The sequence below is a fragment of the Martes martes genome (assembly GCF_963455335.1).
Source record: "Martes martes genome assembly, chromosome: 10".
Taxonomy (NCBI): domain Eukaryota; kingdom Metazoa; phylum Chordata; class Mammalia; order Carnivora; family Mustelidae; genus Martes; species Martes martes.
Genome location: NC_137898.1, coordinates 68,137,555 through 68,154,868, shown reverse-complemented (window position 1 = coordinate 68,154,868; position 17,314 = coordinate 68,137,555). Strand labels below are relative to the sequence as shown.

The following is a 17,314-nucleotide window of genomic DNA, read 5'->3' as shown; positions in this document are numbered from 1 at the left end:
ATCATTTACCTAAATATCAAGAATACTAAGATAACATCAATAATTTTAAAAATTTAGGATTCAGGGCAAGGAGGGGAGTTATTGAAAAAAAGAGAGCAATTATTTTCAGAAAATCCTAGTATCTTATTGCTTCTAGGTACTTGATTCTTTTACATTTCTGAATAGCTTTACCATAATCTTGTGATAGCATGAGTTCTTACTTGGGTAGGTGTCTCTTACCACTACTTTCTTGGTATTATGCTAAACTCTCAGTCTCAGAAATATCTAGGTAAGTCAGGATATCACAGTACTCATAAGGCTAAACTGAATTCTCTCCCACCTCCTCACCAATGTACAAACTGATGTCCAAATCATTTCCTTATCTACACATTTTCAGAATTCATTTGTGGGTACAATTAGTTGTGAAACTAAAATCTTTGCCTAAACTTTTGTTATTAGTATAATGCACCACAATAAACACAAACACAGGATGTAGAGGATAATTGTACCCTACCCCTGTACGCTCACTCAGTTTTAAAAATAGAGAATAAGTTGTTCCAACCTGGCAGAATAATTCAACAGGGATGAGTGAAGGATAGTTAAATATTTTTAGAGGTGATCCTGACACAACACTGTTGAAAAATTGCTGTAAGAGCAAATGACTCAATACACTTTAATGAGCTACCTATAATTGTAATACAAATCAACACCCCAATTCTTTTCTTAGATGAAAAGAATGTAAGTTGCTTTATCCCCCAAAGGCATTCTTAATCCCACTTTTCAGTTTTCCTAACCCAGTGTTTTCTCTGGGACACTAAGGTTATTCTTTTAGAAGCTGGTGTCACCAACTGCTCAAATATTAACTTGGTAAATAAAATTTCTAAGGAAGAATGCAGAATTTCTGCCCTAAAAGTTAAAGGTTAAATCACTGAGCTTTTTTTTTTTATGTAGATATTAGATGTTTCATTTCATTAATTAGCCTAGAATAACTCCAAACTACCCAAACATATGACAAATTATAAATTATAGAAATCACTGCATTATATAGGTCTAGTTTCTCACCTACGAGTTTGTAAGCAATCTGCCCCCACTCCCCAAAATCTGTCTCCCATAGGAAATCAGATGCAGGTTACTGCTTATATAAAGAAATATTTTACACCACGAACAAGATTCACTACAGGTTTGTAAAATAAGACATACCAGTGAACCACCAACCCCTAAAAATAATTAAAGAGTTTGAAACTAAGCTAAATCCAAAGCTGTCCACTGTCTTCTCTCTGTTAAATGTAAAACACTTCTACAGTTATACTGAAGGTCTGAAAGAAAACAGCAAACATTTCATTCCCTTTCCTATACTTACCACAATTACTTGAAAAGAAGGTGGTTCTGAATAACAGAAATATTTGTATGAGCCTTTCCCATTGTTGTACTGCATAGATAAATGAGATCAACACATGTTACCTCTGTTAAAAATGAAACAAAGCCTTTCATCTTGTGACTTGTTCCCAGAAACAGGACAGAAGACGATTCTTCTAAGTTTTTGTAGTTATCATCTGTATACGTCTGAAAGACTATTTCTATCATGTTTTATTATTTTTAATCACTCTGCCTAGCTTCTCCGGATAGGAGAATCCATCCATCAGTTGTAATATTACTAACTACTAACACAGAGATGAAAGGCATATCCTTACTGACCCAAAGTAACAAGTTAATAATTTTGTTTTCCGAATAACTGTGGGGAAAAACACAAAATATATATCGTATTTTTAACCCTTCAGACACCCTCAGGAAGAAATTTTCCATCTTCCATAGTGTAGACAGACTCTGAAAAAGAGCAAATACACAGCATTGTTTTAGTAACACAATTGGAAAAAAAAAATACAGTTCATTTGATACTGTGCAAGGTAACTTAAAGACTAGTGACTGGTTTCAGTTAGTTAAAAAAAATTACTTAAGATAATCATATATATGGAGTACCACAAATTAACACTAACTCTATTTTTAAAGTAAGTTGGTGGTCCATGCTAATGAACATCCTATCTTCTCAATATTTTAGCACACACTCTTAAGTTTATCCAAGAACCCACGTTACTTCGAAACCGACCGCCAGCTGTCCATAGGGCTATCGTCAATAATATCCCTGGCATTTTAAACCGGGTGTTACTCCCTTAGACCTCTCTTAGTATTTTCTTAACTGGGGCGCCACAGCACCGTCCCTTTCCAGCTCGGTTACTCGAGTCAACATTGATTTCTTTGGACCCTTCTGGCAAATAATTCCTGTATGAAAAACCAGTGAGGGTACGAAACCTTGCGGAGGGGTAAGGAAGGTTGGAATATAAATGACAAAAAGATAAAAAAAAAATCAGGAGGAATAGCCCAACTCCGTGGGTGGAAGCTGGCTTTTCCGACCAAAGTGAGAAAGGTCGCCGTCCAGGGTCCCCGCAGCCCAAACAAGACGCCAACGGCTCCGAGGGTCCTATTAGTCGGCCTAAGTGATGCTCTGGACCCAGAAGTAAACAGACTCACTCAATCCCTTAATAAGAAAAAGGACGAGAACGGATAGGGTGCCTATACAACCTGCTGGACCTTAGGGCCGAGGCCCAGTGGGCCTCTTGATACTGCCTCCAGCCGGACCCACCCTACAATTTGTCCCCAGTTGCCGCGTCCGCTCCCAGGTCCCCAGGTTTGGGCCCTAGGCTCTCCAACCCGTTTATCCTCCACCTCACCGTCCCCACCGCACCACCATTCGGCTCGCGCGCTGCCTAAACCTCGGCCAGGCTCCGCGGACTGTTCCGGGCACTCCTAACATGGCGGCCGAGACCCCTTCGCTTCTTTGGCCCACTCTGGGCGCGTCCGATCTTGGCGCATTTTGGGCATTGTAGTTCCCGCGATAGCCTCGATGTCCCACCAGGCCTTTAGAAGACTACGATTCCCAGAATGCACCGCTCCTGAGCATGGCTATTGGGGCCTTTCGGACAGAGGGATGATGTCATTGCAAAAACCCCACTGCATTCATTGTGCTACGGTCTATCCACCCCCCTGCTGCTGCTGGGCTTGCGATTGCCGCTTGCTCCAGCTGAGCTAAGAGTAACAGCAGCACCAGGGCAGGGACTGACTCCAGCCCTTGGACTTAGGACATCGCAACACGTTCATTTGCCTGCGTGACTCATTCGCACATCATTTCTGTTTATGCCTGGGGTGGGGAGAAATATCCCAAACCAGGTGAGTTGAAGTGATTTATTCAAATGGTTCTACCAAGTTATTCCTCCCGCTTAATTCTCAAGGCTTTTTTTGGGGGGAGATGGGGGCGGGAGGACTGGAGAGGTGTTCGGAAGTGCTGCTAAGTGAAAAAGCTCTGTGCAATTTGGGTCACTGCAAAGAACAACTCTAGCAACCTTCCCCCGCCGGAGGACCGATTGCTGCCAATTCCCTAGTCGCAACTCCCCTCAACCTTTCTGAGGATTAGAGAGGGGGGCTGGGCTGGGAAAGATGTTGGGAAGCGCTCTTGGAAAATCAGAAAAAGGCAGAGGTGGGGGACTGCAGTCCTGTCACATACGGCCCCGAGTGCTGAGGTTTGAGTGGGAAGGGGTGATGCGTGGGGAGAAATGGAGACAGTGATTTAATGTGGTTGCACTACTTTAGAACATTCCTGTGTCGCTTGGGCAAGCACACGCTATTTATTTTTAAGATGAGCGTGCTTCTGAGTAGGTTAAGTTTTGTGGGGCTCTATTTTATGTGTGTGTGTGTGTGTGTGTGTGTGTGCCATTTGTCTCGCCTTTTCTGATGATTTGAGGTGACGGTGTCATTTACTGGTGCACTCCCTGCTAGTCAGAAACATTTCACGTGTCTGGGGAAGCTTCTCTTAGGCTGCTGGAAGGAGCATTTTTGTTAAGTGTTTTTCTTCTTCCCACCGCAGGATTGTTTGGAAGTGGAGCCGACAGATTTGTGCTCGTTTGAGTGTTTTAAATGATGTTGCAGTAGGCTCCTTGCCACTGACAATGGTACCATAATGAGCTGCCTTTTCGTGAGTGAGGCACAATCACCAGTCACAACTAACGGTTTGGAGAACGGATTAGGGAAACCCTGGTTCGTTTTAACGCATTAGGGAAAGGAAAAGTTATAAGCACTGTTAACCTTCATTTGCCGTTACTGAAAGGTAATCGAAAGGTATCTTCTGAAAGGAAGAGTGATCCTGGCTAGGGAAACCAAGAAGCATAGAAGTGGGGGTTTTTTGGTTTTGTTTTTGGGGGTTTTGTTTTTAAGCGAACTGACAAATTTAATAGGACAGAAAGCATTCTGGCTTGTGTGATTTTGGCTCTTGTAAGAGTTATTAGGATGATTAGTGCAATAAATGTTACTTTGGGATAAACAGCTGGCTAACTCCAGAACAGATGGGGCCAATCTTAGCCGAGAGATCTACAACCTTGGAAATGAATGGACTTGGGGTCAACCACACCCCCTCCTGGAATGTCAAAAGAAGGAGAAATGCCAAAGCATTTTATGCTTAACTCTAAAATGCCAAACCTCTTTATAGCCAGGTCAGAAATTGGGTGAAAGTCATTCCTGGTTGCCTTCTGCTGCTGAACACATTTTTTTCATTTTCAGTTCAGACCCTTAGGTCTCCAAAGTTGCAGCTGGGTGATGCTTCGTTAAATGCTGCTTGTTACTGAATGCAAAGGACAGTCCATTGTATGTGCTTTGTAGTAGAGTGATTTATTGAGATGCAATGAGCAGCTTTGGGATTTGGGGAAAGACTGCCTGGCTTTGCTTCTTTCTACTTCTCTGATGCTTACTGTCAATTCTCCTGGGCACCTTACCGTCTTTGCCTGTACATTCCTTGCCCCACCCCTCTATGTCTGTTGAAGTTCTTTCAGTTTCTTTCCCTGATTGCAATTCTCACTTTTCCTCTGTGTTTCAAAATTTCCCTCTTCTCACCAATATGTCAAGTCACTCTAAGTCTTTTTCCAATCTCTGAATACCTTCCCCACCCCTTCTCTACCTCACCCAGAAACTCCAGGGTAAAGGTGGACTGTGTGAGTATTTATTCCAGAGAGTCCTCTTAGAAGCTTTGACTTTTTTTTCTTTTTCTTGCAGTGGGTGCTAGGCAGGATGAGCAGCAATGAGCCTGACCCTTTGGCCTGCTTTGTCGCTTTTGTAACAGACATAATTTGGCCTCAGCAGCTTGTGGGCAATGCAGTGTTGCAGTTGAGCCCAGATCACTGTAGTTTTCATTGGTACCTGTATTAAGAATGGAAATAAGTCAAGCAGAGAGAGTCAATTATCATATGGTTTTGCTTATTTGTGGAGCATAAGGAATAACATGGAGGACATGAGGAGATGTAGAGAAGAAGGGAGTTGGGGGAAATCAGAGGGGGAGACGAACCAGGAGAGACTGTGGACTCTGAGAAACAAACTGAGGGTTTTGGCGGGGGGAGGTTGGGTGAGCCTGGTGATGGGTATTGTGGAGGGCACGTACTGCGTGGAGCACTGGGTGTGGTGCATACACAATGAACTCTGGAACACTGAAAAGAAATTTAAAAAATAAATAAAAATTTTAAAAAATGCTTAAAAAAAAAAAAAACTGCCAGTGTGTTAGCAATGTTTTAAAATGCTTTCTATGAGGGGTACCTAGCTGGCTCAAGAGAAAGAGCATGTGATTCTTGATCTTGGGGTTATGAGTTTGAGCCCCACGTTGGGTGTATAGAGATTACTTAAATATGTAAAAACTCAAAAAAAGCAAGTGCTTTACATGAACTGTTCTCTTAATTCCTAAAGAAAAAGAAGACTTCAAAGGGCTTCTTCCTCATTTAATACTTTTTCTCTCCCTGATTTCTGCTCCAGTAAGTGGTGGCAAGGCCATCTTTTCTGTTGATTGCTGAGGAGCAGTCCAGGTGGCCAAACTGCCCATTTGGTTTTTTTGAAGACACTTGGAGTGGCAACAGTGTTCCCTCCTGTGATGTCTTCTTTGTGGCTGAAAAAAATTTTATTTGTTCTCTAGAGGAGAAAGGTGTGGTGGTGGTTATGTTTGACTCATTTAATGCTTTTCCAGGCATAGAGAGTCTAACTGTTTTTGGTATGGAGGCAACTACTGTGACAGGCAGATTGAGAAGTTGTCTTCCGAAGCCTCTCTCTCACTGCCTTCTCATTCCTATTTTTCTTATTCTAAAATGCTCCGTCCCCTACCCAAGCTGTTTAGTGTTTTGGGGGGACAGACGAGCTGAATGATGGGTTAGATTTGTCCCCATCACTATGTCTGTGACCTTGAATAAATATGCATTTCTTTTCTGCCTCTGTTTACATATTTGCAAATGGATAATGATCCTTGCCTCTTGGTTTAATTGGCCTCATGGCATAACCTGCTACAGTTTGCTCCCAGCCCATGAACTTGATGACAAATATTAATTGAGCAGCTAGTGTGTTTTAAGAACTATGGATACATCAGTGGGAAGAGAAGCTTCCCAGGGTGACTGGGTGACTCATTCGGTTAAATGCCTGACTCTTGATGTTGGCTCAGGTCATGATCTCAGGGTTGTGAGATGGATCTGCCCTCCGTGTGGAGCCTGCTTGATATTCTTTCTCCTTCTCCCACTGCCCCTCCCCTTGCTTGTTGATGCACGTGTGTACTCTCTCTCTCTAAATAAATAAATAAAATCTTAGAAAAAAGAGGAGAAAGAAAGAGAAACTTTCCCCTCATGGCGTTTCTATTCTAATAGAGAGACAATCATTGGACAAGTAATCATAGTGTGATGAATGTTACTATCAAAAGGGGATGTACTATATGGGGGAATAGGACTGCCTCACTGGTGCTTTCACCTTGTTTTGGGAAATCAAGAAAGGTTTCCTGTGGGAGGTGGCACTTCAAGAAACTTGAAGAGTGAGTGGAAGTAATTTAGGTTGGGAACGAGAGGTGCTTGCAGGGAGACAAAGAGGATTTCTGACAAGGGAAGCTGCATGTTCAAAGTACAAAGGGAAGAGTAGTAAATATGAAGATTTGAAAGGTAGTCAGTCAGTATATGGGAGCAGAGCTGGGGGAGAGAGACCAGACTGGGCTGGAGAGGTGAGCAGAGTCTAGAGAGTGGGCAGTTTCCTAGCCTCATGTGAATTTTGGTCTTTATCCTAAGAGCAATAGGAACCTAATAAAGGGCTTTGAATAGCTAGGTGAATTATTTATGTAGAATGGTATGAAAAACATCATCTTGGCTGTTGAGTGAGGAAGAGATTGGAGGAGAGGATTGGCCATTGTATGGAGAACAAGTAGCAAGTAATTCTTGTAGTCTATGTGAGGAATAATGGTGGCTTGGATCTAAGGTGGTGGCAGAGGGCTTGGAGAGAAGGAAAGAGATTAGAGAGATGCAAAACTTGAAGAATATAATTGGTAAGATTACTGATTGATTGAATGTGGGGATAGGGAGAAGGGAGAGTAAAGATGACTTGAGTCTTTCCTTGAGCAACTGGGAATGCAAAAGAGAACACTGGAAAAGAGACCAGATTTTTGTTTGTTTGTTCAAGAAGGAGGGACTTTTAGCCATGTTCAGTTTGAAATTCCAGACAGACATCTTATACAACTTATATGGAGTATGGGGCACCTAGGTGGCTCAGTCAGTTAAGTGTCTGCCTTCTGCTCAGGTCATGATCCCAGGGCCCTGGGATCAAGTCCCACATTGAGCTCCCTGCTCATTGGAGAGGCTGCTACTCCCCCGGGTGTGCTCACTCTCTCTCTCTGACAAATAAATAAATAAAATCTTAAAAAAAAAAAAAGTCCCATTAGGGACTCCGAGTATTTGTAGATTGAATATATTAACTTAAGTCACTGAGTGTCCATTCAAAGGAAGTATCAATGCACTGGAAGAGGGTATTTAGTAATGCAAGTGTCAAATGTGAAACGCTTTTAACAAATTCATTAAAATGTATTCCTGAGACCTGCACCCTTTGAGGTGTTATATAGATGACTTGTAGGGAAATTCAGAAATATTTCAGATCTGGTTTCTTTTTGGGCTGAACTTCCTTTATTCAAGTTAGTTTCTCAAAAAATTATTTTAAAATTGTATAGAGTTCCTTAAATCAATGGGTCTCACACTTTTGAATTGTAAAGGTAAGCAAAATTCCAAAAAATAAGGTAAAATTGCCTGAGCTGTTTTGACAATGGTTATTTTTCTATAGTAGAGATAGATTTTTAAAAAATGACCCTTTCACTTTTAGACAATACTTTCAAAATTAACAATATATTGAGCTTTATGAAAATTCTCTACTTTGTCTTTATTTTTCTCATTTTGTTGCAGAATAGTAAAAAAAAAAAATGAACAAAACACCAGAATGTTATAATAATTTATGGAACCAATGCCCTATTTTCTTGGCTGTGGTGGAAATGTGGCCCATCTCCAAATAAGAACACTTCCAAGTATGGAAGAATTTTGTATGGACCATAGATAATTTATTTTCAGTTCCTTCTTTATAGTAATCAAATCACTGAAAACTAGATGAGTCTTTTCAAGATGTATCTAAGGTCACAGTTCTTACTTGTTCCTGGAGGATCCTCATGAAGCCCCTGATCCCTGAGACTATATTTTAAAGTGTGTGTGTATGAGAGAGAGAGTTCACATTCACATATTTTTCTATCACTATATGTGTGTCCTTGGGCAAGTTATTTAACTTCTTTAAACTTCAGGTTTTTTGCGAGATTGTTATGAGGTTTAAATGAGATAATATGTTTTAAGTGTCTGGTACTATGCCTGGTATAACTGATGCTCATAGTAACTGTTTTTAACATTATATTTATTTATTGATATAAATATTTTATTTATTGGTTGATCCTTGCTAAGTAAGTGGTGACACAAAGAAAAAGATAACAGTATAACCAGACAACTGGAGGCAATGAGAAGTATATATCACTGATGTAGAATTCTTGCCAGAAATGTTTAACCTAAATCTAATCATGAGGAAATAATAAGGCAAATCCAGATTGTGGGACATACTGTAAAACAGCTGGCCTGCAATCTTCTAAAATGTCAATGTCGTGAAAGACAAACAAAACAAAATAAAGCAAAATATATTGGGGACCAATCTTGATTAAAGAAGACCGGAAGTATGACAACCAAATGCCACACGTAACCCTTGATGGGATTCTGGACTTAAGAAAAAAAAAAGCTATAAGGGGCATTTTGGGGACAAATGGGGAAATTTGAATGGGAGTTGCATGTTAGGTAATCAGTAACAATGTTAGTTTTCTTGGATGTGATAACGATTCCATCTGCTTAGCCTGACATGCTGTGGATATTGATGTCTAGATCAGTTGCCATTCCTGAATGTCGTCATTAGGAATGTCACACCAAAGCTAGAAGACATCAAGGGCTGCTTCAGAAGGTAGTGATTTTCTTGGTCCCTGAAGGTATTTAATTAGCCAACAGGCTATAATACCAATTACTGGGGATGTTGTAAGTGATTTTTAAATGTCCTTTCTAGGGGTGCCTGTGTGGCTCAGTTGCTTAAGTGTTCGACTCTTGATTTCAGCTCAGGTCATATTTCAGGGTCCTGAGATCGAGCCCCACATTGGTCTCCACACTCAGTGTAGAGATGCTCACATTTTCTCTCAAATAAATTGGCCAACCCCTTTGGGTCCCCTCCCTCCCTGGGAGTTTTGGACTGTCAGTTTGCTGTAACTCAATAAACTTATTTTCTGCCCATCCAAAAAAAAAAAAATCAATCTTTTTAAAAAAGTGTCCTGTCTAAACACTATACTGTTATTCTTTAAGAATGCAAACTTCTAGAGCTGATACTCTACCTTTGATATTACTAGAGGTAGTAATACAGGTGGAGCACTAGCTGCTTCCAAAGTGAAGAGGAAAGGATGGCAAGAGGCACACAAATATTTATCTTAAACTTTTTTTGAGTCTAGACGTAACATAGGATTAATCAAAATTTATTATACAAATACACAATGAATTGGATAGTGGAAATTCCCCTTAATTCCACCTCACAAAGATAATCACTTTTGAGATTTTGATGTATGCTCCTCTGTCATTTTTCCTTCATACATATACTAATGATATTATCTATAATTCTGCTTGCTGTCTTTTAATGTATTTTGAGCAGTTGTCCCACATATTTGCATGTCACTCTAACTTACCTGTTTTCATGGCTGTTAGTTACCACGGTAATGAGCATTTGAGAACACATTCTTTTGTGATGAATTTGTGGGAATATTTCTGTAGGATACATTTCTGGAGGTAGAAATGCTGGGTCAGAGGGCATCTCTTTAATTGCCCCCTGGTTTAAATTCTTATCAATAGTCGTTGACAGTGCCATTTCTACATACCTTTGCCAAGTCCGTTAGCCACTTGTGCTGAACTCTTAATAAAGGAAAAAAAGTTGTGATGGGTGAACAGAAAGTGGGCAAAAATGGAATCACAGAGTTCCTGCTAGTTTTTGTGAAGGGTATAATAAGGTTAGTATGTAAATCATATGGAAACCTCTGGAAGAAAGAAATAAAATACATCATCTCTGCCTACAACACAATGTGATATTTAAAAAGTGAACTGAAACAATGAAGCAGCCAAGAGTTTTCCCCCAGAAAATTCTGCAGAAATTTTTATTTTTGAGTTATGGTTAGCTTCACTAAAATGTGGACAGCATCAACCTTGAGATGAAAATAACCCCCTCTGCTCACTTCCTCTCCATGTCAGTCACACTACCACACTAGAAAGGGGAATTTAAGCTCCACTTTTTAAATATCTGAACTAGGTGGGTAAAAGGCCTGATGGTTCATCTTTCTGAATGTTGATAGAAGCAGTCCCAGAGCAGATTTTGGCATTTTTCTGTAGAAAAGGTATGAATTTAGGACTGGCCATCAAGGACTCACTGTGTCCCAGCTGAGACCCTGAGGGAAAGACTATGAGAATCACAAGCTATCCATTACTTCTGTTCTTATGGGGCTGGGTGGAGCCAACACAGATTTGAGCTCTGTGTTGTGTGGAAATTTATCTTTTCAAGTCTCAGTTTCTTCTTCTGTAAAATGGGGGTTATTGTGAGACCAAAATGAGATGATGTGTATGAATGGACTTTGGCAAATTCATATGTACATAAATACTTGCTGTTGTTAAGGTGCTGCTGTGTCTGACTGGGTCATTCTTTCCTTTAATTCCATTGGCATTTGTATTCCAAAAGACTTTTTAAGGCATTCTATCTCCTAATGTCTTATTGTTACTTCTTTAATATCTGTGAACATAAACTAAATGTGAGATTCTGTGCTGGGTTTTCTGGTAAGTCAATAAAGATGAAACCATCAGGAGCCTTCCTTCTTCCCCACTTTTATTCTAGGAGACCAGTATCTTTTAATGGGAGTCTTTAATAAAAGATGTTTTCCAAAGGTGTATTATGTATGCTGTTTTATAATCTCAAACTTAGGTGGTAGATTTTAGTTCCACTTTTTTCCATATAAATGAGGAAATAATTCTTAGTGAGGTTGAGTAACTTTTTCTTTTTTTTTTCTTTTTAGTTACCTAGTTTAAAAAAAGGTTGCATGCAGATGGCCCTAGGTAGGTATTCAGGAACCAAAACCGAAAGCATCTCCGGCTGCTTCCTATTTTTGCCTTGCCTTCTGATCAAAAGTTTAAGCTTCATGAAGGCAGGACTGGCTGGTGACATTTACTTTGATATGGCTCATTTTACCTTCAGGCACACAGGGAGGAGCTTTCCTTCCATCTGTTGAGTTAGTTGAAGCCATGATGTAAATTATCATAGCATCTACCAGGTGCCAAATGGTTTACATGTTTTATTTGATTTTTTTCCCCAAATCATTTTGAGAAGTTTCAGATATGTAGAAAAATTGCAAAAATCTTATATTGAACATTCCATATACCCTTCATCTAGCTTAATTTGCTTTCTCTTACTGCATCTGTACACACACACATACACATGCACTTTTTCCCAATAAATCACTTAAAAGTGAGTTGCAAACATTACAACACTTTATCTCTGCCCACTGGAGCATGTATCTCTGGAGAAATAAGAAGTTCTCCCATGTAACTGCAATATCATTACATTGATACTTTGAAATTTTGAAGATTCCCAATCTGTTGCCTTGCTAAATTGGATTGGCCTGATTGTTTTTTCTTTATCAGACTCAGGTTAAACACTTATAGGAATTCCACATAGACAGCATTGCATCCTTTTCTTTGTATCACATTAGATGATGCATAGTGTCAATTTGTAACATCACTGGTGATGTAAGATTTGGTCATTTGGATGAAGTGGTATTGCCTGATCTCTTCATTGTAAAGGTACTTATTTCTCTTTCTAATTAATACAATAGTCTGTGGGGTGATACTTTGAGATTGTTTGAATATCCTGTTCCTCCATAATTTTTATCCACTGGTTTTAACATCTCTTGATAATCATGGCCTAGGTCAGTATCAAAGGATGATTTTCTAATTCTCTCTTTCTGTATGTATTACCAGGTGTTTTCTGATAGATCAGCTTTCAGCTCCTTCTCTTCCTCCTCTCCCTCTTCCTCCTGCTCCCCCTTTTTTTAAGCATCATCTGGATTCCTGGATTATTTTTTACCCTCAAGGTATTATAATCCATTACCAACCTTCTGCCTGGTTCCTCAGGAATTTTGCCCACTTTACAAGTGAGGAAATTAAGACTCAGAAAATACAAGTAACTTTCTGAAAGTCACAGCTAGTTAGTTAGCAGAGGAGGCCAGACGCAGAGCCGATTTTGATGAACTCTGAGGTGGTTTCTGTTCTTTTTTGCCTTGAGGCAGTCAGGTACAAAAGATTATGCAAGGAAATCAATTTGGAAAGAACAAGCATTGCATTATTGTTGCTTATAGCAAATGATTGGAAACAACCCTAGGCATGTCAGGGGAAACAGATTAAATAAATGGCTAAGTTCACACAAGGGAAAACTATTAAACCGCACACAAGAATTGGGGTGTTCTTTACTGATATGGAAAGCTCTCAAAGGCTATATTAAATGAAAGAAGGAAGGTGCAGAAGAGTACATATTCTGTGAAAGAAGTGGGGATAAGAAAGTGTATTTGAATTTGCACAAAGAAACCCTGGAAGGATGTAAAATAACAAAGTAGTTACTGGAACGGGGCTGTAAAAGTGAGTGGGGTGTGTGTTGTGAGATTTCTTAAGATTTACTATTTTATAAGGTTAACTTATAAAATAGCCTTATTGAGATATAATTCACACATCACAAATTCCCACATTTAAACTGTACAATTCAGTGGTTTTTAGTATGTTCAGAGTTGTGCATCACCACAATTTAGAACATTTCCATTATTCTAACAGGAAACCTTTTACTCATTAGCATTCATTTGTCATCTCCCCTGCTCCTGTGCCTTGCCCTCCCAAACTGCCCCAGGCAACCACTTTCTTGTCTTTACTTTCTGTCTCTATAGATTTGCCTATTCTGGACATTTCATATAAATGGCATCAGGTAATATGTGGTCTTTTGTGACTGGTTTCTTTCATCAGCATGATCTTTTCAAGGTTTATCTGTGTTGTAGTATGGATCAGTTCTAGTTTTATTACTAAATAATATTCCTTTGTATTGATATACCATACCAGTTGATGGACATTTGGGTTGTTTCCCTATTTTATTTTATTTTATAGAGGAGGGGAGAGGCAGAGGGAGAGGGAGAGAGAGAATCTTAAGCAGGCTCCACACCAAGCATGGAATCTGATGCAGGACTTGATCTCACAACTCTGAGATCATGACCTGAACCAAAATCAAAAGTTGGATGCTTAACCAAGTGAGCCAGCCAGGCACCCCCTCAACTTAAAAAAAAAAGTATTTAAGTAATCTCTACAACCAACATGGGGCTTCAGCTCAGGACCCCAAGATCAAGAGTCACATGCTCCTCTGAATGAGCCAGCCAGGTTCCGTGGCTTGTTTCTATTTTTTGACTGTTAGGAATAATGCTATCAACATGTACATGTAAGGTTTTAAATGTCCATTTGTTTTTATTTAATTTGCGTTTGTACCAGGAGTGGGTCAAATGCTAACTCTATGTGTGAACTTTTAAGGAACTGACAAATTGTTTTCCAAAGCAGCTGTTACCATTTTACATTCCCTCCAGCAGTATATGCGGGTTCTATTTCTCCACATCCTTGCCAACACTTGTTATTATTTCTTTTTCATTATGACCATTCTAGTAGGTGTGCCACATTTAGTTTTGACCCATGGGAATGTAATACCAATGTATTTCAAAATTAAAACAAAAAAATGTGGAAAGAAATGGCAGCTCAAGAAGAAAAGTTTCAGATGGCCAGCCAGAGGTCAGTTTGTAACGAGATGGCCTTAGGGTAGGGATGATCTTAGGTTTTCCTTGTTCAGCCAGATGTGCTGATGCATATACCTTTCCATCTTCTGCCTTTTAGTACCAGCTGACTTCTCCTCCAGTGCTCTCCCAGATTCATTGTCCAGAGAGGAGGCTTGGGTATAAAGTACTGCATTGCCCTCAGGATTTCTAGCACTTTAGAAGCGGCTCTATGGACTCAGCAGCTAGGACGATGTCAGTTCTTAAGAGCAGAGAAGTATCAGGATTCTCTGGGCCACGACGTCCTCATACTCTTTCCTCAGTCCTCATGGTAAGGACATTAGAATGAGATGCTTTTAGCTATTGTGACTGGTCTAGGAAGCAGTGGGATGCTTTTGAAGAATTTTGAAGCCTACAAAATGCAGTTTGAATTTGTGTTCTGGTGCATTTAAGCTGTTTGATCTTAAACAACTCAAAGCTTCTCTGAGCCTCAGTTTTTTCATCAATAGTAGAGGAGACTACCTAGTCTAAAGTATTTCTTCACAAGATACTTAATAATTAGAAAGCAGGCAAGAGTGACTTTACAGTGGAGAAACATGGCAGATACCACTTTTACTAAATGATTAAAGTTAGTACAGTGTTGGGATAAATCATCATATGAGAAGGACACACCACTAGTGTGGCATTCCTGCCCAAAATGCATAGCTTGAATCTAATCACAAGGAAATATCAGATAAATATAAATTAAGAAACATTCTACAAGTCAAATGAACTATATTTTTTAAAAAATGTCAAGGTCATGAAAGACAAAGACTGAGGAATAGTTCTAGATTAAAGGAGACTAAAGTCACATAGAAACTAAATACAATATATGATCCTGGATTGATTGGATCAGAGAAAAGTTTTTTTTTTCTTTTTTTCTCTCTCTTTTAAAGATTCTATTTATTTATTTGTGAGAGAGAGAGAGCACAAACACATGAGCAGAGGGTAGGGAATGAGGCAGTGGGAGAGGGAAAAGGGGATTCCCTGCTGAGCAGAGAGCCCTATGTAGGGCTCAATTCCAGGACCCTGAGATTATGACCTGAGCCAAAGACAGCCACTTAACTGACTGAGCCACCCAGATGCCCCCCAAATTTTTTTATTTTGCATAAAGGACATTATTTTGTTTAGTCAATTGGTGAAATTTGAATAAATGCTGAGATTAGGTTATATAAGTATTAAGATTTATTTTCTGATTTTGATCATCATATTGTGAAGATAGAAGAGTATGTCCTCATTTTTAGGGAGATACAATGTTTAGGAATAAAGTAATATCTATATCAGAAAGAATGGTAAAGCAAAGTGGCAAAAAATTAACATTTGGATAATCTGGGTGAAGGGTGCATATGAATTATTAGTAGTTTTCTTAAAGTTTTTTCCTTTTTTAGTTGAAGTCTGAAATTAATTAAAAATAAAGAGATAAGAACGGAGGGAAGGAAGATGCCAGTACTTAGAGCATAGGGTTGCTGTGAGGATTCAACAAGGCCCTGTATGTCAAGGCTCAGTGTGGTGCTTGTCACCTGGTAGCCTTCAAGTACATGGGGACCTCCTTGGATGGGCAAGGCAGCTGGTAGCTCTTAGCTGTTATTGGGGAGCCAAACTAAAATTGACATGTGGCATATGGTGACAGTATAGTTCCGAATCCAAAATTGGGATTCATGGTCTGAGAAAGAATTTATTGATTTAATTGCAAAGTCTTACCAAAAAAGAAAGAAAGGAAGAAAGGAAGATATATATATATATATATATATATATATATATATATACATACACACACACACACATACATACATACATAGAGAGAGAGAGAGAGAAATAAAATATTTGGTTACCCATTTAATACATTATCTCATTATAGTGTTAAATTTATCAGAAGTCATGATTATCTTAGGAAAGCTAGGGGTTATGGCCCCTTGAGTCTATTTTTGGGCCAATATTAGCATTTGGGCGACTTCCTCTTACCTTCTCTTTTTTTTCCTCTTCCCTCTCCCCCAACTACACAATCAAGTTTCTGATTTTATCTGTGAGAGTGATTTGAATTAGCCATGTCAAATGTTAATTGTTTTGGCAGAGAAAAAGAATCTTGGATAAGCTTTTCCTTCTTAGACTCAAAAACTTACATTTCTAAGAGCTAACTTTGGAAAGAATGTTACTGGTCTGGAAAATTCGGATAGCAACCTCAAAAGGAATTCATGTCCTAGAGGAATTGGGAGTGGGGTGGGGAGCTCAATTTCCTTTGAGACAGATTGAAATAAATAGTTCTTTCTGAAATAGTAATAAAGATCTATTTGTTTCCTTCATCTTTTTACTAAAAGCTTCAAAACATGAATTATGATTAAGTTCAAAATAGATTTAGCCCTGGCACCAAAAAAACCCTCAACTAATCCTGATTAAAAAACATTTATAAAAACGTGGACAGGCTGCTTTGCTGAGTGACATGATCCTTACTATAACGTTTAAGTTGGCCCCTTTGATGTGACAGAATTTCCAGCTCATGAGCTGCAATTGTATAGCTCAAGACTCCACATTGAGTGATACCATCCAGAGTCATTGTTCCTGCTGTGGTAGTGTCTTTCTGTGTTGACTGCTATAAATTGTCTGGTCTCAGAATTTTTCGTGTTCTTTGCTTTTAAATTTACCATGGCCAGGAAGCTAAATGGCATGTTGGTATGTGCAAGCTTTTTTTTTTTTTTTTTTTGTAAGTAGTCTCTATGCCCATCGTGGGGCTCAAACTCATGACCCTGAGATCAAGAGTCACATCGTCTACTGACTGAGCCAGCCAGGTGCCACCAAGTTACTTTTATTATAGAACTTAATAATGATAATAATAATAGCAAACATTTTTTATGATGTGCCAAGTGGTGTGCTAACTGCTTTCCATAAGTTACAGCATTTAGTTGTGGCGAAACCACATGAGAGATCCAAAGCTCCGAGAGCTGAAGTAACATGCCTAAGATTATATGACTAGTAAGAAGCAGATCCAGAGCCAGAAATCAGAGCTGTCTGACTGCAGAGCTTGTGCTTTTCTGC

At 39.3% G+C, this 17,314-nt stretch overlaps 1 protein-coding gene across 1 annotated transcript in view; it reads left to right on the top strand.

The window, feature by feature from the left end:
* The first annotated feature begins 2,956 nt into the window (after positions 1-2,956).
* RAB30 (RAB30, member RAS oncogene family) overlaps positions 2,957-17,314 on the top strand; it is a 72,874-nt gene continuing 58,516 nt past the window's right edge. The window contains exon 1 of the mRNA XM_080816829.1: positions 2,957-3,201. The gene's annotated coding sequence lies outside the window, so the exon portion shown is untranslated. The remainder of the gene's footprint in view (positions 3,202-17,314) is intronic.